General features: G+C 40.2%; 1 protein-coding gene across 2 annotated transcripts in view; it reads right to left on the reverse strand.

The window, feature by feature from the left end:
• Positions 1-23,763, reverse strand: part of TRIM66 (tripartite motif containing 66) — a 112,596-nt gene that overhangs the window by 84,955 nt on the left and 3,878 nt on the right. For both annotated transcript variants that reach the window (XM_069091170.1, XM_069091169.1), the window contains exon 2: positions 12,462-12,551. The gene's annotated coding sequence lies outside the window, so the exon portion shown is untranslated. The remainder of the gene's footprint in view (positions 1-12,461; positions 12,552-23,763) is intronic.

The raw sequence follows: 23,763 nt of genomic DNA on the forward strand, positions 1-23,763 counted from the left end.
CAATCAATGATTGAGTCAGGCCATGCTGGAGCTACAAAGCTAGCCTTGGCCCTCCTGGGGCTCATTCCTTGTGCTTCACAGTAAACACCTGAGGCCAGTTTCATCCAACCTAACTTCTATGCTCCTGACTCCAAAGTTGAGCTCTTCTGAGATGAGGGAGGAAGCTCTCAGGAAAGAAGGAAGAAGGAGGCAGGGAATTCTTTTCATTGAGAACTTGTTTTATCATCAATTTGAACAAAGGCACACCAAATTTCCACTGTTTCAAAGTTAACATGGACCTAACCTGCTAACCTGGCAGCAGGATACTACTGACTGGGAGACTAAAAAAAATGCCCTGTTCCAGATTTCACAGGGCACAAGGCAAGGAAAAAGAAGAATAATGTCAAAAGACCCCACTGTGACTGCAGAAGCCCCATAACAGCTGTTCTATTATCATTTGTATTTAACTTTTTAGAGCACATCTGATGGAAAAAGTATGTAATTGAAGTATGGACAACTCTTGATTATCCATGGGATAATCACCCACTCTGTGGATTGTCCCCATCCTTTGCTTTCTCCCCTGTCCTTCATTCCCTGTCTTTTAAACTACTCTGCCATTTATCAGCACCTCCATCAGGGCAGCATAGGTCCTTGAGAAATAAAGGGGGCCTCAAATCAAACAGCTCTATTCAACATAAGAATGTTCTAATGATATGAACAATTCGAAAGTAAAATGGGCATCTTCCTGGGACAGTGAGCTCCTCCAGCTAGAAGTGTTCAAGCAGAGGATAGATGGGGATCTCTGACACTTGAGGCAGGACTTCTGTGAAAGCAAAAGGATTCAACACAGGAAGGGGTTAGAGCAGACACCCTAGGCAGGTATCTTCAAATACTCATTAAAAAATTCAGCCAAAATGTCTGAAGGGAGAGGAAGTTAAAACCAACAGCTAAAATAAGGTCTGGGGATTATCCTTGGAATTAAGTTATCCTTGCTAACCCCATCTTTCCTCATGGAGGAATACCTGGCCAGAGCAGGTCAGTCATAATGTTGCACAGTACAGATCCAATAATAGGCATTAAGTGATATCAAATTTATTTCTCATTTGCAACAAATATTTTCCCTTCATCTCATGTTTTCCCTAACCCCTTGTCTGTATCTTTCTTTTGCTTTTATTTTGCATACAGGGCATATTTTTTCCTATAAAAAATGAATATCAGTATTCTATTTGGTTGCATTACTGAGTAGTTGTTATAATTTTTTTTTACTGAACTAAGAAATCCATTTGTGTCCTCCGAGTATTGGGGTGGCTTTCTTTCAGAGAAGAGTTGGATGGGACACAAAACTAGAACAGAGCTTTAGAATACAGGGATGAAGGAGCTAATAATTTCTAATTTTCATTGGGTCCTAATTTTCATAGATCCTATAGACTTAAGGCTCTGAGATCTTGGCAAGTAAAGTAATGTCAGTGTCTAAACTTATGTCTAGATGACTCCTGGCAAATATGTGCAAAGCTGTAACCAACACTGGGAAAATGAGTCACTGCCCCACCTGAGAGGTTACACTTCCTTCCACTGTCCCCATACCTTGCTTCATCTCACCTATAGTTCTACACTAGGGAACTAGTGATCCCAGCCACCAGTGTCTCATCACTACAGTGCCCCTAAGGGAGTTTGTCTTTCTACTCCAACACAAAGGGGTGAGACTTCTTCCTTTTCTGGCATAGCTACACAATGGTCATACTCTCTTCCATACAACTGGCCATCCATGGCTACCTGATGGCCTACCTGCTCCACAGCATGGCAGCAAATGCCACTTCCTCTGCCCCTCAATTCCAAGGTAAAAATATTCCTAGAAACTGTCCTGAGTGTATAAATATCCATGTGTGTGATTAGCTTTAATTTTATAAAGAACCTTGTGTATACAACTGGGAGTAGGGTTATGGAAGATACAAGACAAGTATATATGAATATATGTACATATGTGTATATACATATATAAAATGTGTTACTATGGAATAGGATTGAGGTTAAAGAGTTAAAATTAGAATGATATATAATCCATTAGAATATAAAAAGTATACAAAGTTCCTATGCTGTTTGCTAGCTTTCCCCTTAATCATATTTCTCCTCACTCCAAGTTTTCACTCTCTTTTCTCCCAAATATTCATTCATTCAACAAACATTAACTTTATGTTTTATACAGAACAATTATTGAGTGCTGGAAAAGCAACTTAGGTTAGGTAGGATATAGTCCATCCCCTCACTGAGCTTACATTCTAGTAACAGAATAAGACACAAATACCAATTGCTGTAGTACATAACAGTGCAAAAGTGTAAAGCTGAATGCTATACAAAATCTGAGGGAAAAATCACTTCAAACTGGGGAGATCAGGAAAGGTTTCATGGGTGAAATGAGACTTGTATTGGGCTTCAAAGGATGGGTAATAATTCAACAAATGAAAAGACAGAGGGAAGATATTCCAAACAAAGGAAGTAATGAGAGCAAGATAGGGGAACACAGAGTATAAAAAAATTGAAGGACAGAATGTCTAGTTTGATTGGATTGTGCAGTAAATAGAAGAGAGTAATATAAGATCATGATGTGAGATGACAAAAGATGGGAATCGTCAACGTTGGAGGAGTTGAGGAAAGTTGGACATACTAATGGCTGGTGGAGTTATGAAAGGGCTCAACTATTCTGGAAAGCAATTTAGAATTATTTAAAGAAGAAACCAAAAATATCCATACTCTGTAACCCAGAGATTCCACTGCTAGACGTATACCTCAAGGAAGTCAATGACAAGAAGAAAGGTTCTATGCGTCAAAAAATGTATAGCAGCATTTTTGTAATAGCCAAGAACTAGGGGGAGAAGGGAGGGAAATAGATACCCACTGATTAGGGAATGGCTAAACAAGTTTTGGTAGATAAATGTAATGAAATATTACTGTGCTATAAGAAATGATGAATATAACTACAAAATATTATGAGAAGACTTACATGAACTGATATAAAGTGAAGTAAGCAGAACCAGAAAAGCAATATATGTAATTACGACAATGGAAATAGAAAGTACAAGGAAAACAAATGCTATTAAATCATAATGATCAAGTTTGGTCCTAAAAAAAGTTATGAGAAGGCATCTCTCCTTATTTGCAGAGATCAGTTCTATATTTCTTCTTTTTAAATGTCTGTTACAAGAATAACTCTCTGGGGAGGGTATAGGAATGACACACTAGAAAATTGCACGTACTGTAAAAACAAAATATATGATTAAACATTTTAATACATAAAAAGGTGGTGCTAGGCTATGGAAGGCCTTGAATACCAGGCAAAAGCAGTTGAAAAAGCTGTTGCTCTTGCCGTGGAATCCTACTCCTGGATGAACTCACAGAGAATTCTTTGAGGTGGGAAAAGACATGGATTTTACTCTTCCATAATCAATGGTCAGACCCTAACCAGAGCTTTAGGACCAGCTCTGGGACACTAAAACTAAAGAGGGATATGAAACAACTTAAGAGGTTCAGAAGAAGGTTGTAGGTATGATTAAAGTTTGGGAGACAGGGATGGAGAAAAGAAGTGAGAAAAGCAGCATAATAGCAATCAAGTAATACTCTTGAGGCCTCTCAGCATGGTGACCAACAGTTCTCTGCTTCCAACAGGAACAAAACAAAATGAAGATGCAGTCATAGCAAGAAGGAGTCCCACTGGAAGAAAGAGTTTCCTGACTCTTGATATTCAATTTTCAAATGTAATGCTAAGGTCAGCTCTGATTCTATAGGTCTCTCCTTGGGGGTCCTCAAACACAGGATAGTTTCTCATTTGCTTGGGCTGGCTTAGATAGTCCTGCCTGAAGACTTCCAGACCTATAATTTCATCTAAGCTGGGATGGGCTATCTTTAGGAGCACTGACTATACACAATCTGGTTTTTATATTTGTTTATACTGGGTTTCACTTATATGTTGAATTTATAATTCAATTTAATTTTTTTTCAATTACTAGCTTTTCAGGGAGATTTTTAATGTAGAATATTATTTTATTTTTCTCCCTCAAAGTCAGTTAACAAAAACACCTAAAAATAATAGCAGACAAGGGAGAAAAGCTTGGAAAATTCTTCTGTGTCCCCTTCAGTCCCAAGATTCATGGAGAAGTAGATGTACAAATTCCTGTGATTAACATAAAGGCCTTTTATGAAGAGTGCAAAGCCCCAACAGAAACATGGGAATTTCTATTTCAGAAAGAGGGAGGCAGAGCTTTTCTCTCACTTGGATGCTGTTGCTGTTAATGTTAACATTTCTAGTTAAACATGAGGTACGAGCTCTTAAGAGAGGGCTCAGCCCAAGTTTACTGCTGCCACCACCGAGTTCATCTTGGCCATAGCATTTCCCAACTATATGAAAAGGAGGTGAAGCTGGCTTGTAGCTCTGATGAAACTTGCAACTTGTATTCCAGGTAGAACTTTAGTGACAAAACACTGAGATGAAGAAGTTTAATCTCATCTGAGTGAAGAGTCAAGGAACACAAAAGACAAGGCACCACCAAATAGTTTCTAACCTCAGTTTGTGGAGCATGAGGCAGTCAATTGGCAGCATTGTGGCTTTTAGGGAAGACCAGCTTAGTTTACCTGCTGAAATGGGCCTTTACATAGGGTACCTAACAGGCAGCATATGGGAAGAGAAAGAACCCTGGACCTGAAGTCATAAGACCTGTGTTCAAATCCCAGCTTTACCACTTACTGGGCACTTACATGTGACCATAGGTCAAAGGCACTTAGTGTTTCTTCATCTATAAAATGAGAAGATTACACTAGATAGTCTATGTGGTCATTTCCAACTCTGAGGACAGTAAAGGTGAGGCAAGTAGCTTAAGTTTTATTCTTCCCCATTTTGTAGGTAGGAAATTCATGTCCAGCAAAATAAAAATGACTTGACCAAATCCATCTAGAAATTAAGCTTACCTCCAAAGACCACTGAACAGCTTGCCTGATTGACTCTGAGGCAATCACCTCTCTCTGTGATCATGCATAAGTAACATTATCTTCCCATGCCTCAGTTTTCTATGCATAAAGCAGAGACAACAAATCATACCTGTTTGCTCAGATAGTTATGAAATCTACACTGCTGATAGGTTTACCTCCTAGTCCCAAAGGTTTCATTAAAGTTCTGCCATCCAGTATCACTAGCACATGGATCACAAAAATAGGAGGACAGAAGCATATGATATATAAACTACCAGCAGACTATCACATCCCTGAAAAGCAAACACATCTCTACTGCATCACAAAAACTCTCCTGGCTTCTTTTTCCAGTGATTATAAAACAGTCTCAAGACTGAGATATCAATTCCACAAACCTGCTAGACATCCCAGTATAAGAAGACAAGGTCTCTGGGGCACCCAACAACCAACAAAATAATGCACCCCCTCCCCATCCATGTGACCCAAGTCACACCAACAGAACAAAAGCCTTAACCTTTTTAACTTATCCCTTTATGGAGACACTCAGACCGAAAGAGAAACAGAATGCTCCTGGCCCACCATCTGACCGAATTCCCCCAAAGCATCTTCCTTTGCTTACCTGTTGTTGGTCCCCTGGGGCTCTGCTGCTAAAGCAGCCCACCTGGATAGAAAGCCAGGAAAAGGGACAGGCAAGACTGACAGCCAAGAGGATGGGTTGTAACTAAGCAAAAGGGCACATGCAGCCTACTCCCTGGAAACAGCCTTGTTCTGTACATTAATTGTCGGCAGCACTGCCGGGAATGAGTATGGCTTTGTGCACAGCTATACCTCTCTATAGAGAACAGCCCTTCTTCTACCAGTGAATATCCCTAGTTGTAGGAGGGGAGGCTGATGATGAAGAGTCAGACCTTTCTTTCTCCCACTCTCACCTGAGATACTCCTGTAAGGAAGGCCTCTGGTGAGTCATCCTGGATGAGTTTATCTTGGAAGCACTGCAACAACAATATTCCCAAACTGATCAGCAAAAGAGACAGTCTTAAAGAGCTCTATCTCTTTCCAGCTGTATCTCCCCTCTAAATCCTTAGGTTAACTCGTGGTGGATGCTCAAGAGGAAGAAAACAAGACTTTTAACTTTAGGGAACTCTGCTTATAGCTGTCTGCTTAGCTCACAAAGCTGTTTCCTCCCTCGGTGTTGCAGGACCAGTTCCAATAAGCCGTCACCCTTCATATTACCCCCAAAATGACAATATTCATCTGTTGCTGGAACCTGAAGGTTTCAGGCAGCTTGTTTAAATATAGCTCATCATAACAACACTGTAGGTGGAGAAATGAGGAGCTGGCAAAGCCCTGGGGATTCCCTGTTTATACGTATGAAGGATGATGCAATCTCTGTATCTAAATAGCAATCCAACATGGAATAACAGGACTCAAACAACAGTGTCTGCATAGCTAGAGATCAAGTTGGTATATTCTGCCAGCCTCACACTATGGCCATCCAGATGCAAAACATCATAACCTTATTTTCATCCTTTTTTTTTAAAAGCTACAAAAGCTTCAAAAACCTTATGTCCTGACTATTTGTCATATATATGTACATATATATAGAGAGAGAGATGGAGGGAAAAGTCCTCCTTTGTTTACATAAAATCTCTTATCTCCTACAGACTCACCTGCTCCTGCCTCTTCACCTGAAGTCCTCATCCTTTGACGTCACAATCAGTTTCCTTAGCAACCAATTGTAGAGTCACAAGCAAGGGATTAAGACTTAAGGAAGGGAGGGAACAAATTTATAGGAAAAAAAACCTCCTAGGCGTCCCTCAGCTGTCAATGCTGAGCACCAGGGATGCATGGATGCACACACAGGAGAAAGAAAGGAGGGGAGACAGGATAGAGATAGTTAAAAAGCACTTATTAAGCAGTAACTACGTAGCAGGCACATAGGTCAGGTACTTGCTACTCTCTAAATTTCCTAAAATCCTAATGCTTGTGGTACTACTGTTAGGCAGACAACAGAAAAAGGGAAATTTTCATTGGGGAGTATCCAAAGGAAGAAGAGAGACCTTTTACGCAAGTAGTACTCTGCTCTCCTCATCTCCCTCCAAAAGTCATTTTTCAGTATGAAAATGCCAACTTAGAAAGCATTAGCTGGCAGACATGAAATCCTCTCCACCCCCTCTGCAACAATCTCTGCTCCTCTCTTGCAACTCTCTTCCTCTGGTTCCTGAGACACTGAACCTTCCTGCTCCTCCTTCTGCCTTTCTCACTGTATTGATAATACCTTTGCTGGCTTGGCTCCTCTTTCTATTCCTGAAATTTAACTAGGAATAATCCTCAAGAATAAGCCCAACCTCATGAACTCAAAGAATTCATCCAATCTCCTGGCTTCAAATATATCAGAAGTGGCTGACTGAAATCTCTACCTCCAGTACTGACAGGAGCACTAGGCCTACATTTACAACGTTCTATAGCACATCTCCATTTGGGTAGCCTACATATTACCTTAAATTCAACATACCAATATCTGGTATATCCATGATATACCAAAACTGGAACCCTTTCCCAACCAACCCATTTTGCTCAGTGGTACCACTATTCTTCCCAGCTAAAATATTTGAACTTTTCCTTCTCTTTCATTACAAAGGCAAATTGTCATCAAGTCGTGTTATTTCTCCTTCTGAAAATATCTTTTGGATTTTATCCCTTCCTCTCCATTTACATAGCCACCATGTCAGTCTAGGTACCTATCACCTTATACCTGATCTACTGCAATAGTTTTCTTATCCTCTCTGCCTCTAGTCTCCCCTTCCTCTGAACTATCCTGCATATATCACTAACATACTAATTTTTCTTTAAAATATGCATGAATCCTATCACTACCTAATACAGAACCTAAAATAGCTTCCTACTGAATTAATCCAAATTCCTTTCCTTGACTTTCAAGGTCTGTCACAAATTCTACTTGGCCAAATTCTCCTTATTAAACCTTATTTCCCAATACCCCTAACATGGACCTCTGACTCAGTTAGAATGGTGTTCTTGCTGTCTCAGAAGATGCCAGGCTCATTCCTCTGGGTCTTTGTTTCCACTCTTCTTCCTCCTTCAATTAGAATGCCCTCCCTCCTTATTTCCACCTCTCTACCACTCAAGCCTAGTTCAAATCTTTCCTCCTCAAGACACCTTTCCCATACACTCTAGACTGGAGAATCCTCCTGCATTTATAAACAGAATCACACATTTATCAGACAATTATCTAATTATTTCATGGAAGCTAGCTTTGATTTCTCGATTAGATTAAGAGCTCCTTGATGCCAGGTCCCACATCTCCTATCATGTTCCCCATAGTGCTTAAAAGAGTGTTAATAAACACATGGCTGGTGTTCAGAAAATCCTCACTGACTGACTGAGCTGACCCCACATCTCCAGATCACACTGGAATGTAGCTAGTGTACTATGCCCTATGAGAAAACTAGAGTAAACCCTGTGGGAAAAATAGTTGCCTGACAATATCTGTTACATAAAGGTGAACTGGCTTCTCATGCCTTCTAACACAGTCTTAACTTGAAACATTCCAAACTGATGACAAATTCAACAGGAAGTAAAAAGATGAGAGAATTGAATGTGCATCTAAACCAAATCTGTGAAGACTTCATGGGCTCTCTTCTCCAGTCAGACTGGTCCACTTACCGTTCTCCAAAATCTGAATTCTAACACGTGTTTCCAGGTCTTTTGCAAAGGTCAACTCCATTCCTGGAAATGTACTTCCTCCCCACATCTGCTCATTAGGGTCTTTAGCTTTCTTCAAGGTACCATTCCCCTCAGAAAGGTTTTGCTAGTCCTTCTGGTTATTAGTACTAACTCCAGCATCAAATATATATTGCATTCATTTATTCTTTTGTCATATGATATTCATTCTTTTTATCTTTCAAATGTTGTATAAAGAAATAGAAACTCCTTAAGGGCAAGAACTATTTTTCATTTTTTTCTCTGCATTCTTAGCATCTAGCACATAGCACAATGTCTTGCATGCGGGAGACAATAAATGGAAGGAAGTAGAAATAGACAATAAAAAGAAGGAAGTAGAAGAAATAGGGGAAGCAATAGGGAAGGGGAGGAAAGGGAAGAGGAAGGAGAAAAAAAAGAGAAAAGGAATGGGGAAAAGTCTCCTATAGTCACATCAAGCTTTAAGAAACAGCAGCACGGCAGGTGTGATCAGGGTCAGCCCTGGGACTTCATCTGGACAGGACAGAAGCATGCCAGGAGGTGGCATCACTCAGCTGGATCTGATCTGGGAGCTAAGAGAGGAACAGACATATAGCTTAGGTCTGGGCAGGCAGGTCTAGATTAAGTAGTATGAGTCTAACTAGGCAACAAAAGTTGAGGGAACCTGGCAAAGTACAAATGTCAAGAACAGAAATATCAATGGATAGAGGTAACAGGGAACCAGATTTCATCTCAACATCAGGAATACCTTTCTAACCAATTAGAGCTATCCAATGATGAAATAGGTTGCCTCATTAAGTAGTGAGTTCCCTGTTATTAGAGAAACTCAGAAGGGCTGGATAACCATTTGTAAATGTAGAGAGGATTCAGACTTCAGGTAAGGGGTTGGACTATATGACCTATAGCATTCCTTCAACCCTAAGATTCTATGATTCTGTAACGACTCTAACCCAGGCCAAAAGGTTGGAATGAAGCACAATACTCGGCCAAAGAGAAAGCTACCAGGACCAGGAGTCAGGAGAATGTAGTTCCAGGGTTGGCTCTGCCTCTTAACTCCTTATGTGACTTCAGGAAAATCATTTTCCTTCCTTGGGCCTCTGGAAGCTACCTAGATTTTTTACTTTGGTCTGGGTAAGGAAATCATAATGTCCAAGGTGTGATATGCTCACTCTTACCTTCATTTCCTATCAGTTACCTCCTGGCTCCCTGTGCAAACCAGGGGCAAGGTGTTTTCTCAGAAAACCTTCACCAGTAATTACTCTCAAAATCAATTAGAAGACCAAGCAGAGCAAGCACATCAGATGGGGCTTTTCCTTCCAAACCCAAAGACAGCCTCTGCCTCTCCTCCCCCACTCTAGGCCTGTTAGGATAATTACTCTCACAGAGTAATGCTCAGAGGTGCCAATGTTATTCACATTGCCTTGGAGACCCAATTAAGGGAGAGGAAACTGTTTTAAAGAGAGAGAGGAAAAAACCCTGATAATGCTGTTTTAGAGCTTTCTACTTATCTAACTGACCCCAAACATTCAGCTTGCCTTTATAGTCCGCCCCTCCAGCAATCCTCAGATTTTGGCCACCATGTGGGTCAGAGAGACACCTGAGTCTGGAAAAACAGTTTCAAAAGGCACTGCTCTCAATGCTTTGTGTACATCAGAGGTACCCACTCTGCCTCCTTGATGTGGTGTGGTTTGCTCCATGCTGTTGCAAGTCAGCAGCCAGAGAAGGACAGGCTGCTAATTAAGACAACAGGCAGGCATTTCTCTCGCTGACTCTGTGGTTGTGATATATTGCATCACTTCCCTCCCTTGCTGCTGCCCAGAACAACCATAACCTGTAAGCCTTGGCATCTGACCTCTGCAATCTTCTATGGAAGATAACCAGAGGGGCCACTGCTTCCCCCTCAGAAGTCCAACTTTTCATCTAGAAGATTGGTTCTTCCATTTTCACAATATCTGTGATTCTGCATGTTTGCACCACGGTCACTCATCAAACTGAGGGGGGCTGTGATTATTTTAAATGGCCTGTCCTATTGAAGAGGAATAAGACTTGTTTTGCTTGGACCTAGAGTGAAGAACTAAAGTAAAAGTAACAGCATCAGTTTTCAACTCTACTTAAGAAAGAACTTCCCAACGGGTGACCTCAAAAATGAAATGGGCTATCTCACTTGAGAGTGACTTCCTCATCACTCCAGGTAATCACACAGGGGCTGGATGTTACAGAGAGGATTTAGTCAGTGAGCCAGCCAATTAACAAGCATTGTATTAAGTGCTTACCATGTGCCAGGCCCTATGAGTGTTAGGGATACAAAGCAAAGCAAAAAAAGTCAGCCTGTGCCCTCAAGGAACACATATCTAATGGGAGAGATAGCAAGCTAAATCTTAAAGGAAGCCATGGAAACTGAGAGTTGAAAGGAAGCAGAGAATTAAAGGAATGGGGCCAGCCAGTCCAAAGCATAGAGATGGAGTGCTGTGTGTGAGGACAATCGAGTGGGCCAGTGTGGCTTGATTGTAGGGTTTGTTGAGGGCAGTTGAGTGTAAAGAGGCTGGAGAGGGAGGGAAAGGTTAGGTTATGGAGAACTTTAAACGCTAAAAAAAGGATTTGCTATTTGACCCTAGATGTAATAGGGAGCCACTGAGCTCACTGAGCAGGGAGGTGACATGGGCAGACTGACACTTTAAAAAAAAATCATCTTGGCAAATGAGAGGAGGATACACTTGAGGGGCAGAGTTGAACAGACCAGGTGGAAAGCTTCTGCAATGGTCCTGGCAAGTGGCCCCGCCATGAGCCAGTGCCGTTGTTGCACGAGAGGAAAGAAGAGCAGAATTACAAGGCTTATCCTTAGATGAGGGAGACAGGATGAATAAGACTGAGTAGAGGGCCTGGGTCCTGGCTCCCAGAAGCAGGTGTGTGGCTGCACTGACGCTCCCCATCGAGGCCCACTAGTCCTCTCCTACACTGTACCTAGTACAATACTTGATGGCCGATTGTCAAGAAGTCAACATTTAACTAGACCCAGAATACCTTTGCTCTATCTCTGCCTTTTTGAAATCCTTTCCATTTTTGAAAGTCCAAATCAAAGATCACTTCAGTTTAATTGAACAAACATTTATTAAAAGTCTACTTTGAGCCAGGTACAATGCTAGGCTCTGAGGGTACAAAGATAGAAAAGAAGTGGCTTACATTCTATTTAGGGGATACAGAGACAGATAGTAATAATACAAAATAATTAAGAAAGGTGAAGGCACTAACAAGGAGGAGGCAGAATAGTGCTGTGGAGAGAGTGATGGGCCTTCCAACCACGGGGAACAGCTAGGACAAAGACACAAAGAGGGGAAATACAATGGTAAGTCTGGGGAGCAGCCCCCAGGAGTACAAGGAGAATGATCGATTAGAAAATTGAAAAGGTAGGTTGGGGCCAGTCATAAAGGGCTCTAAAAGCTAAAAATGCATATTCATATATAAGGGAATCACTGGAGTTTATTGAAGTCACATTTGTACCCTAGAAAGATGAGTAGAAGCAGTGTGAAGGGTAGATAGGGAGAGTGTAGGCAGGAAGACCAAACAAGAGCTGATGAGGTCTGAACTAAAGTTATAGTTTAGAGGAGGACTTATGTGAAAGATTTTGTAGAGATAGAGAAGAGAATAAATATTTTATTAAGTACTTACTATGTGCCAGGCACTATACTAAGAACTTTACAATTACCCATTTGATCCTGACAAAAACCCTGTGCTATAGATAACAGACAGATTTCAGAAGGTCTGTCAAATTGGATGGGAAAAAAAATTGCATCTCTATTTTCACTCACCTCTAACTTAAACTTAGTATTTCCTTCAATTATTTTAAAAACGTTCTTCAGAGAAGGGGTTCATAGGCTTCATCAGACTTCCAAAAGGATCTATGACACAAAAAAAAGATTAAGAACTCTATTATAAACCAACATCCCTAATGAACACTGATACAGAAAATATTAATAAAATTTTAGCAAATAAACTACAGCAATACAATGAAACAATTATTATACATTATGATCAGATTGGATTTATGCCAGGAATGCAAAGTTGCTTAAATATAAGGAAAACTATAAACATAAGTCATATTAATTAATTGAGAAAAATCTTAATTGCTCATGTGTGACTGATCATGCCAATATAATAAAAATGACAATACTACCTAAATTAATTTATTCAGTGCCATACCAAACCATTAAAGAGTTATTTTACAGTTAGAAAAAACAATAATGAAGTTCATCTGCAGGATAAAAGTGAAGACTATCAAGGGAAATAATTTTTTAAAAGTAGGAAAGAATAGAATCTAGCAATACCAGATCTCAAACTATATTACAAACTAGTAACTATCAAAATGATTTGGTACAGGATAAAAAATTGAGAGGTCAATCAGTGGAACTGATTAGGTATAAAACATATAGGAAAAAAAAACACTTCAATAAAGCCGAACAGGCGCAGCTAGGTGGCACAGAGAATAGAGCATTAGCCCTGGAGTCAGGAGGGCCTGAGTTCAAATCTGGCCTCATACACTTGACAGTTACTAGCTGTGTGACCTTGGGGAAGTCACTTAACCCTGATTGCCTAAAAAAAAAAAAAAAAACAATAAAGCCAAACGGTACCATTACTAGGCACTATTCAACAAACACTACTGGAAAAACTGGAAAGTCTGGGAAAAATTAGGTATAGACTGACCTCTCATTCCTGATACCAAGTTAAGCTCCAAATGGATACCTGACTTGTACATAAAAGGTAGTGAGTATCATAAGCAAATTATAGGAGCAAGCAAGAAATTACATTTTGGATCTATGACTAATGAAAGAGTTTATGACCACATAAGGGCTAGAGGGGATCACAGAAAATAAAATGGACAATTTTATTACATAAAAGGATTTTGTACAAACAAAACCAAAGCAATTAAAATTAGAAAGGAAGCAGAAGGAAAAAAAAATCTTTACAGCAAGTTTCTCTGATAAAGCTCTCACAGACAAGATATGTAAGGAAATAATCTGAATATAAAAGAATGAGAGCCATTTCCCAATAGGTCAAAAGATGTGAATAGTCATTTTTCAAAGGAGGAAATCAAAGCTATCAACAAACATGTGAAAACATGATCCAAATCATTAATAAGAGAAACATAAAGAGACTCTGAGTTTCCATTGTACACACATCAAACTAGCAAAGATTATAAAACAGGAAAATTCCAAATGTTGGAAGGCTGTGAAAAAAAGGTAATACATGCAGCATTGGTTGAACAGTGAACTGGTCCATTAACTATAGAAAGCTCTTTGGAACTATGCCCCGACAAAGAACAAAAAACAAGCTTGGCTCCAAAGAAGAGATAAGAGAAGATGCCTTCCACTACAGGTGGGGAACATGGCATATCATGTCAGCTTTTCAATGTGTTGACTGGTCTTGCTACTTATTCTCTTTTTTTAATTGTCTTAACTGATAGCTTTCTAGGTCGTGGGAGGGAGAAGCATATAAGAGTAAATCTAGGCCATGTAAAAATAAAAGATATCAATATAAATTTTTTTAAAGAAGTAAACACAATGAAAGTAGATAGCTTTTACTATAAGTTTAGCTGTGAAAGAAAGAAGAGATATAGGATGATAGTTTGAATGGATGGTAGGGAATAGTGAGGATTTTTCAAGAATGATGGAGTATTGCAAGTGTGGTTAGGCATCATGGAATAAACCAGCATAAGAAAAGATTGTAGATTAGAACTAGAGGGTATAATTGAGGGGTAATATAACAGAAGATAAAAGAGGGGGTGGAATAAAGGATACATATAGCAACTGACCTTGGTGAGAAAGGCCCTCTTCATTGGAGAGTGGAATAAAGGAGGAAAGAATGGGAGATGATATCAAAGATGAAAAGACAGAGCTAACAGCAAATGGCCTTATTTTCTCAGTAAAGTATGAGAGATCTTCAGGTGAAATAATGGAGGAAGGGGTGAGATGGACGCCTTGAGGAGAGAAGACAAAGGGGGCGATCAGCAAGACTCCCATTTAGTCATTGGGGAGCTTGAGCTTAAATTAGACAGAACCTTATGAGACCATTATTTTATTTTCAGTGTCAATAGGGGAAAATGAAAAAGGTAAATGGAAGGAATCCATTAGCTGAACAAAATAGAACCCAAACCAAAGCTTTCAGGTCCCAGGATATCACTGACATAGCCTACTGACTAGGTAGAAGCTCAGCAGGCCAGAGACCACTGGATGGCAAAAGTGCTCATGTCACTTTCTGACTGCTTGGTCTTTGAACTGGATGGTCCAACTTTTACTTCAGAATTTTGCCTATACCAATGTGGTCTTTAAAACAAACAACAACAACAATCATCTAGACTTGTCTTGAACTCCCTAGTTTTTCTTGAGGTCTCCGTGTTGCCACAATTGGTTCAACATCAGAAGAAATTTGAGCATATAAAGCAAATGCAGCTATTTCTTCCTAACATTTCATCAAGTTTGTCTAAAAGAGTGTGGTTTAAAATGCCTCCTGCCAGAGAAAGTCTCTGGTTTTCCCTAGGACACACAATTGCTGGGGTTTCCTCCTCTCTGATTTAGATTCTATTCTCCACTCCCACCCCCAGTAGGTAGCTGCTGAGTGAGTCCCAGCTGGGCTTCTGGGCCAGCTGCTACATTAATTAAAGCTTTGCACCTGGTGACTCAGATACGTACTCTGTAAGTTGGCTGGTTCTTTCCACCCAGATTTCCCTCTGGGGACTTTCTATCCACAGTGGTCTCATGGATTCAAGGGGATGATAACGATGATACCTTATGTTCTAAAGCACTTTACACTTTTCCAAGCACTTTCTCAACATCTATATTGCCCCTTAATCCTCACAGTCACCATGCAAAGCCAGCATTGATAATCTTGTTTTATAGATCAGAGACTAAAGCTCTGGGAAGGCTGTGCCTTGCCCAAGGTCCCCCAGCTGGCAAGTGGTGAAGCTGTGAGAGAAGAGCAGCTGTCCTGACTCCTCTGGTGCTCTCTCCACTGCCGCAAGCATCCTTGACTGATGTGGATGCTGTTCCTCTGTACAAGGTTGTTAGCTTAGAGAACCCTGAATGCAAAAGTGTCAGGAATCTAGGTAAGAGCCAAGGAGTAGTGACTGACACAGTGGCCTGTGTCTTCTTCCCTCTGTTCAATTCCAGATTATTTGGGGGCCACAATACAAGAAGAGCCATTTTAGTAAAGCATTGTTGGGTTCCTTTTGCACTGTTCTAAGTCAAACTATCACAGCTTTATTTTTTCTTCACTGAACACTGACAGTGGCCACCCTCTTCTTAGTCCTCCTCCTCCTTCTCAATAAGCATTTATTTGAACACCCACTAGGTGTCAAGCACTGTGTTAAGTGCTAGGATACAGAAAGAAGCAAAAGCAGCTCACAGTCTAATGAGGGAGACAACACACAAACAGCTGTGTGCAAACAAAATATATACAAGAAAAATTAAAGACAATCACAGAAGGAAGGCACTAGTAGTAAAGGAGGTAGGAAAAGGCTTTCTGTAGAAGGCAGGGTTTTCGCTGAGGCTTAAGGGAAGCCAGGGGCAGAAACGAGGAGGGAGAGGGTTCCAAGTATAGAGGCCATTAGTGAAAAGTCCCAGGGTCGAGGCGGAACCAAGATGGTGGCATAGAAGCAGGAAGAATCCATGAGCTCCCCCCATAACCACCTCAAATACCTATAAAATATGACTCTAAACAAACTTTAGAGCTTCAGAACCCACAAAGTGACAGAGAGAAATAAATCTCCCATTGAAGGCAGCCTGGCAAGCTGGCAGGAAGGGTCCATCACGGCATGCTGGGAGCGAAGCCCAGCCCTGCATGAGCCTTTGGTTTTAGCCTCAGGGCAGCCCCAATCAGCCCCGGCTGGAGGGTCTTTGGGAGAGCAGATCACCAGCAATTATGTCAGCTTCCAGAATTCTCAACCCATAAATGCAAAAGGCAAAGTGAGAGGTCAGTATGGACCTTGGGAACAGGGAGACCAAGAGTAGGGTGCAGCCTCTGCCCTGGGAAGGAGAAGTGGCTGAGGCACGGCAGCCATGCAGCCTCCACCGCGTGGCTGCTTCAGAGCTCCTGGCCTGCAGACTGCAGGGGGGCCAAGCAACCATGCTGAAGGGTGATCACTCTGGCTTTAACCTGCTTGCATCTGGATCGCTGTTCTGGGGCGTGTGACCACATGCCAGAGCCTGTGGAGACTTCAGAGACAGCACCCAACTAATAGCTCTGGCAGCTGCAAAAATCCCAGCAATTTGGAACAAAGATCCCCTCTCTGGAAGCAGAGTTCTACTGTGGCAAAAATCTCAAAAGTCAAGTAATTGAATGGCAACATAAGCAAGCAAAGGAAGCACAGCAATCCAACTTTAGATTCCTTTTTGGGGGATGAAAAGTATCAAAGCATGGAATGGGAGGAAAACAACGAAGTTAGAACTCCTACACCAAAATCTTCCAAGAAAAATATGAACTGGTTACAGGCCATACATAACCATACAGGTTAAGAAGGATTTTGACAAATGAGAATGATGCAAGAAAATCATGAAAAGTAAGTCAACAATGTGACTGAAGAAAATAACACCTTAAAAAATAGACTAATTCAAATGGCAAAAAAAGGCTCAAAAAGCCAATGAGGAGATGAATGCCTTAAAAAGCCAAATTTGTCAGATAGAAAAAGAATTTCAAAAGCTCACTGAAGAGAAAAATTCCTTCAGAATTGGAGCAAATGGAAGCTAATGACTTTATGAGAAATCAAGACACTATTAAACAGATCCAAACAAATGAAAAAATAGAAAGCAATGTGAAATATCTCACTGGAAAAACCATTGGCCTGGAAAAGAGATCCAGGAGAGATAATTTTAAAATTATTGGACTACCTGAAAGCCATGATCAAAAAAAGAACCTAGAAATCAATCTTCAAGAAATTCTCAAGGAAAACTGCCCTGATATTTTAGAACCAGAGGGCAAAAAAGAGGTTGAAAGAATCCACCAATCACCTCCTGAAAAAGATCCCAAAAAGAAAACTCCTAGGAATATTATAGCCAGGTTCCGAAATTCCCAGATCAAGGAGAAAGTATTACAAGCAGCCAGGAAGAAACAATTTGAATATTGTGGAAACACAATCAGGATAACACAGGGGATTGTGGAAACACAATCAGGATAACACAGGGTATCTGGCAGCTTCTACACTGAGGGAATGAAGGGCTTGGAATATGATATTCTGAAGGTTAAAGGAGCTGGGATTAAAACCAAGAATCACCTACCCAGAAAAACAGTATAATGTTTCAGGGGAAAATATGGTTATTCAATGAAATAGAGGACTTTCAAGCATTCTTGATGAAAAAAACAGAGTTGAATAGAAAATTTGACATTCAGATACAAGAAGCAAGAGAAGCATGAGAAGGTAAACAGGGAAAAGAAATCATAAGGAACTTATCAAAGTTGAACTATTTACATTCCTACATGGAAAAACGATAACTGTATCATATGAAACTTTTCTCAGTATGAGGATAGTTGAAGGGAATATAAATGTATATATATATATATATGTATGTATGTATGTATACATATATGTCTATATAGGAGGGTTTATGGACATATGAATACATATGTGAGTGTGTGTATATATGTGTACAGGTATACATAGACAGGGGGCACAGGATCAATTGAATAGGAAGGGATGATATTTAAAAGGTGAAATTGAGAGGTGAGGGAGGAATATAATGAGAGGAGATGGGGAGAGACAGAATAGGATAAATTATCTCATATAGAAGAGGCAAGGAAAAACCGTTACAATAAGGCAAAAGGGAATCGGTCAACTTTACTCTCATTGAATTTGGCTTAGGGAGGGAATGACATAGATACTAAATTGAATATCTTGCCCTACAGAAGAGTAGGGAGGGGAAGGGGATAAGGGGGGATGATGGAGGAGAGGACAGGTTGGGGGGAGGGTAGTTAGAAGCACACACTTTTGAAAAGGGACAGGGCCAAAGCAAAGTATAGAACAAGTTGGGGGCAGAATAGGATGGAGGGAAATATAGTCAGTCTTTCACAATATATCCACTATGGAAATGTTTTGCGTAGCTACACATGTACAACCTATATTGAATTGCTTATCTTCCCAGTGGGGGTGGGTGGTGAGAGAGGAAGGGAAAGAATCTGGAATTCAAAATTTTAAAATCAAATGTTTAAAAAATTATATTGTTTTTACATGCAACTGGGAAATAAGATATACAGGCACTGGGGTATGGAGATCCATCTTGCCCTACCAGAAAGTTGGAGGGGGGATGGGGGAGGATATAGGAGACAGCAAATTGGGGGAGGGGGTAGAGAAGGAATGATATGGTCAGACCTGTGCTTTAAGATCAATTTTACAGCTAAGTACAGAATGGATTGTAGTGGAGAGAGACTTGAGGCATGGAGACAAGCAGAAGGCTATTGCAATAGTCCAAGTCATGAAGTGATGAGGAACTATACCAGGGTGGGTGCAGTGTTTGATGAAAGAAAGGGGTATATATGAGATGTTATGGACATCTAATGGGACTTGGCAACTGATTGGACATGTGGGGTGAGTGAAGAGTTAAGAATGACACTGAGGTTGAAAGCCTGGGTAACTGGGAGGATGGTGGTTATATTAACAGTAATGGCAAACTGGGAAGAAGGGAGGGTTTAAGGAAAAGATAATGAGTTCAGTTTGGCACATTTTGAGTTAAAGATGCCTTGGGGGACTCCCACTATCTGGTGGTGTAATATGGATGAAGATCCAACAGAGAAGACAAAGGAGTAGTCAGATAGATGGGAGGGGATCAGGAAAGAACAGTGTCACAAAAACCTAGAAAGAAGAGTAACAAGAAAAGAGTGATCAATACTATCAAAGGCTATAGAGAGGTCAAGAAAGATAAGGACTTTTAAAAAGGCCATTAGATATAGCAATTAAAAGCTCAGTGGTAATTTTGGAAAGTAGTTTCAGTTGAATGATGAGATCAGAAGCCAAATTGCAAAGAGTTAAGAGGTGAATAAGAGGAAAGGAAGTGGAAGCATAAAATATAGACAGTCTTCTCAAGAAGTTTAGCCACAAAAGGAAGGACAGATACAGGAAGATAGCTATCAGGGATGAATGTATCAGGTAAGGGCTTTTTGAGGATGGAGGGAGATCTGAGAATGTTTATAGGCAGCAGGGAAGCAACCAATAAATGGAAAGATATTGCATAATGGGGGGAGGATGATAGAAGAGGAAATAAAATGGAGAAGACATGATGGCATGGAATTACTTATGCATATAGAAGGGTTTTCTTTGCCAAGAAATAAAGGCCTCCTTTCCATATGAAACAGGAATGAAGGAGATTGTGGTGGAAGACATCTGAGTAATGTGAGATGAAGAACAAAGGAAAAGAGGAAACACTACAAATGACCTCAATTTTTTCAGTGAAATATGAGGCAAAGCTCTCTGAAGAAAGAAGGAGGAGGAGACATGGAAGTGTTATGGAGGAAAGGTATGAAAATCCACTGTAATAAGTGGGATAGTGAATTAATTAGGGAGATGTAAAAGGACTGTCTTACCACAGTGAGGCCTGGTTGAGATTATGTAGCATAAATTTTTAGTGGGTCCTGTCAGCACAGTTTCATGATCCATTCACACACAAGTCAGGGAAGACAGGCTAGCAGTAGCAGCAAAGTACCCTGATATCAAAAATCTGGGTAATAGCCATGCCCCCCAACTGTCAGTCATGTTTCCTGCACAGCCCCCACAACCATCATTAAGAGAAGAAATCATTATGGAGAAGGGGATGACCTTCTTCATCACCACCAACTGTTGACCAACTGAAATTAATAGCCAAAGAGGCACAAAAGTGGCAACATCTCCTCCCCTCCCCTGGCCCAGACCACCAGACCTGCTTCTAGCCCAGCCCTCACAACCATCAACTGGGGAAGCAGCTCTTAGGGAGAATAAACCAATGATCTCCACAACTTCCACCTCCTGCCAGGCTAAGGCCCCCTTAGGAGGCAGAAGGTGCCAGGCTTGTCAAATCACCACTACTCTGATTATTTCCCATCAGTCCTGATGGAGACAACCCAGGACTCAGGGCCCAAAAGCCTTGAAAATATCAGTGGTTCCAGAACAGTGTCCTCAGCCATTATCCTGGGAAGCAGCCCCTGTGAGATACAGCCTGGTCACTGTTTCTGTATGGGCTGCCATCATAGCTATTCAAGACCCCCCAAAAAAGTTCTGCCACCAAAGTCCTTGGCACTGGCCCCTTCTCCACAAGAGTTGCTTCCCTATATGACAGCTATGAGGGCTAGGCTGGAAGCAGAAGAGGAGGACAAAGGGGTGGGAGGGTACTATCCCATACCTATCTTCCTATTAGTGGCAATTGCTGGTGGCAGTGATGAGGAAGATTGGCCCCAAAGATAGTTAGATATCAGAAACTGATAAGCTTTTATCAGTGGAAATGACATTTAAGAAGAGGCATTATCATCTGCTTTGCCACTTCACCCTAAGGATTAGGGTACCTTTTCATCTGACTTGCAGTTAAAATCTCCATATATTAGATTAGAGTTTATGACCAAACAAAAGATAAAGAAGATCACAGGAAACAAAATGGTGTAGCAGCAAGCACCCCAGCATCCCTAGGGTGGCTGCCAACACAGGTTCTTAGATCTGCTTTTCTGAAGGAAAGCAACTCAAGATGGGTTAACAATCTTGCTTTAATCAATCAAAAATATCATTTACCTAGTTCAACGGAAAAAGTCAGCACCCCGAAATTCAGAGTATACAGATGTTACAAGCAGAAATTACAAGAAGACAGAAAAACAAAGAGATCAAGCAGACAGGCCTCCCAACCATTACATCCATACCTAGTCAGTTACCAGAGAGGGAAGCATCAACATCTGGGTTTTTCAAAGTCTCTCAAAGGCTGCCCAGAGTCTTGTCTGGTCAAATCATACAACACTTCTCCAAGTGAGCCCCCCCAAAAAGCCTCACATCAGGGATTATATAGCCTTCTCCTGGCTCAGAGAATTTAACAACCCTCTTGACCCCACTGCCCAATCACAAAATATCTCCTGAAAAACAAGCCTCCCCACCACAGGCTCCAGGTGCACTTAAGCCTAGTGGCAGGGAAGATCTTACACAATACAATCTTAGAAAGATGGCAACAACATATATTTACATTCCCATTACAAATGTATAATTTTGATTATATGAAATTTAAAAGCTTTTGCACCAACAAAACTAATAGTCAAAATTAGAAGGAAAGCAAGAAACCACAAAAAATTATAGCGAGTTTCTCAGATAAAGGTTTCATTTCTCAAATACATAGGGAGCTGAGCCAAATTTGTAAAAAAAAAAGAATAATACAACAATAAAGAAATCGTCACAGGATAAGAACATTCAGTTTTCAGAAGAAATCAAAGCTATCAATAGTAACATAAAAAAAAGGTAAACAAAAATTAAAACAAAAAAAAAAAAAAAAAAAAAAAAAAGAGCCATTCCTCAATTGATAAATGGTCACAGGATATGAACATTCAGTTTTCAGAAGAAATCAAAGCTATCAATAGTAGCATAAAAAAATGTTCTAAATCACTAGTGATTAGAGAAATACACATTAAAGCAACTCTTGAGGCACCATCTCACAGCTATCAGATTCGCTAAGATGACAAAAAAGGAAAATGATAAAAAAGTTGGAGAAGATGTGAAAAAATTGAGACACTAACATACTGTTGGTAGAATTGTAAACTAGTCTAAAAATTCTGGAACAATTTGAAATTATTTCCAAAAGGATATAAAACTGTGAATACTCTTCAACCCAAACAAGACCCAAAAGAGATCAAAGAAAAGGAAAAAGGACCCATATGTATAAAAATATTTATAGCAGCTCTTTTTGTGGCAGTGAATAATTGGAAACTGAGGGAATATCTATCAACTAGGGAATCGTTGGACAAATTGTGGTATATGATTGTGATAGAATACTATTGTGCTATAAGGAATGGCTAGCACAATGGCTTCAGAAAAACCTGGAAAGTCTTATGTGAACTGATACAAAGTAAGCAGAGTCAGGAGAATATTGTACACATAACAGCAATATTGTAACAAAGATCAACTGTGGAAGACAGAGCTATGTTGATCAATATAATGACCCAAGACAATTCCAAAGACCCATTATGAAAAATGCTATCCACCTCTAGAGAGAGAACTGATGAACTCTGAGTACAGGTTCTTTCCCTTTCTTTATTTTTACTGTGTATATTTTCTTTTGCACCATGGTTAATACGGAAATATGTTTTGTATGACTTCACATGTATAATCAATATTGTATTACTTGCCTTCTTAAGGGGTAGGGGAGGAGTGGGAGGGAGAATGAGCATTTGGAACTCATATTTTTTAAAAATGAATGTTAAAAGTTGTTTAAAATACAATTGGGAAAAATTTAACAAAATAAATAAAAATGTTAAAACCTTCCATACATGCTTCCCATTAGAATATGAGATCCTCAAGAGCAGATACTGTCATGCTTTTCTGTTTGAATTTCCAGCCCTTGGTATAATACTCTGCACAAAGTAAGTGCTCAATGAATGTTTTATTCATTAATTCATTCATCATTCATTCAATAGCACTGTAAGTAGAACTGAATAGCAAATGGTTATCCTAGGCTGAGGCTTAGCAAGAGCAAAATCAACAATAAGATAAGAGTGCGAGAGACTAAAGAGAAAAGGACAACATAAAGTGGGGAGAGTGTAACCAGTGATGAGGCCAGGGGAAGAACTGAGGGTAAAGGGACTGGAGGCTGCAGTGAGGATGAAGAACTAGGTTAAGCACTGCAAGACAGGGAGAGACAGAAAATTTTACAGTTCAGGAAAATGAAAGCAAAACACTTGTGGCAAGATGACAAGGTCCAGGGTAGAATCATTTCTGCATGTAGTTGAGATTGGGTGGAAAAATAGGTCATAAGAAATGACTAAGTAGAAGAACTTGAAGGTTGGGGTGTTTGAGGAACTAACTAATCATATATACACACACACAGATAGATGATAGATAGAAAGATAGAAAGATAGAAAGATAGATAGATAGATAGATAGATAGATAGATAGATAGATAGATAGATAGATAGA

Source organism: Petaurus breviceps, unplaced genomic scaffold (genome assembly GCF_028583685.1).
Source record: "Petaurus breviceps papuanus isolate PSGF00001 unplaced genomic scaffold, PetGlider_PUasm1.0 188, whole genome shotgun sequence".
NCBI classification, from domain to species: Eukaryota; Metazoa; Chordata; class Mammalia; order Diprotodontia; family Petauridae; genus Petaurus; species Petaurus breviceps.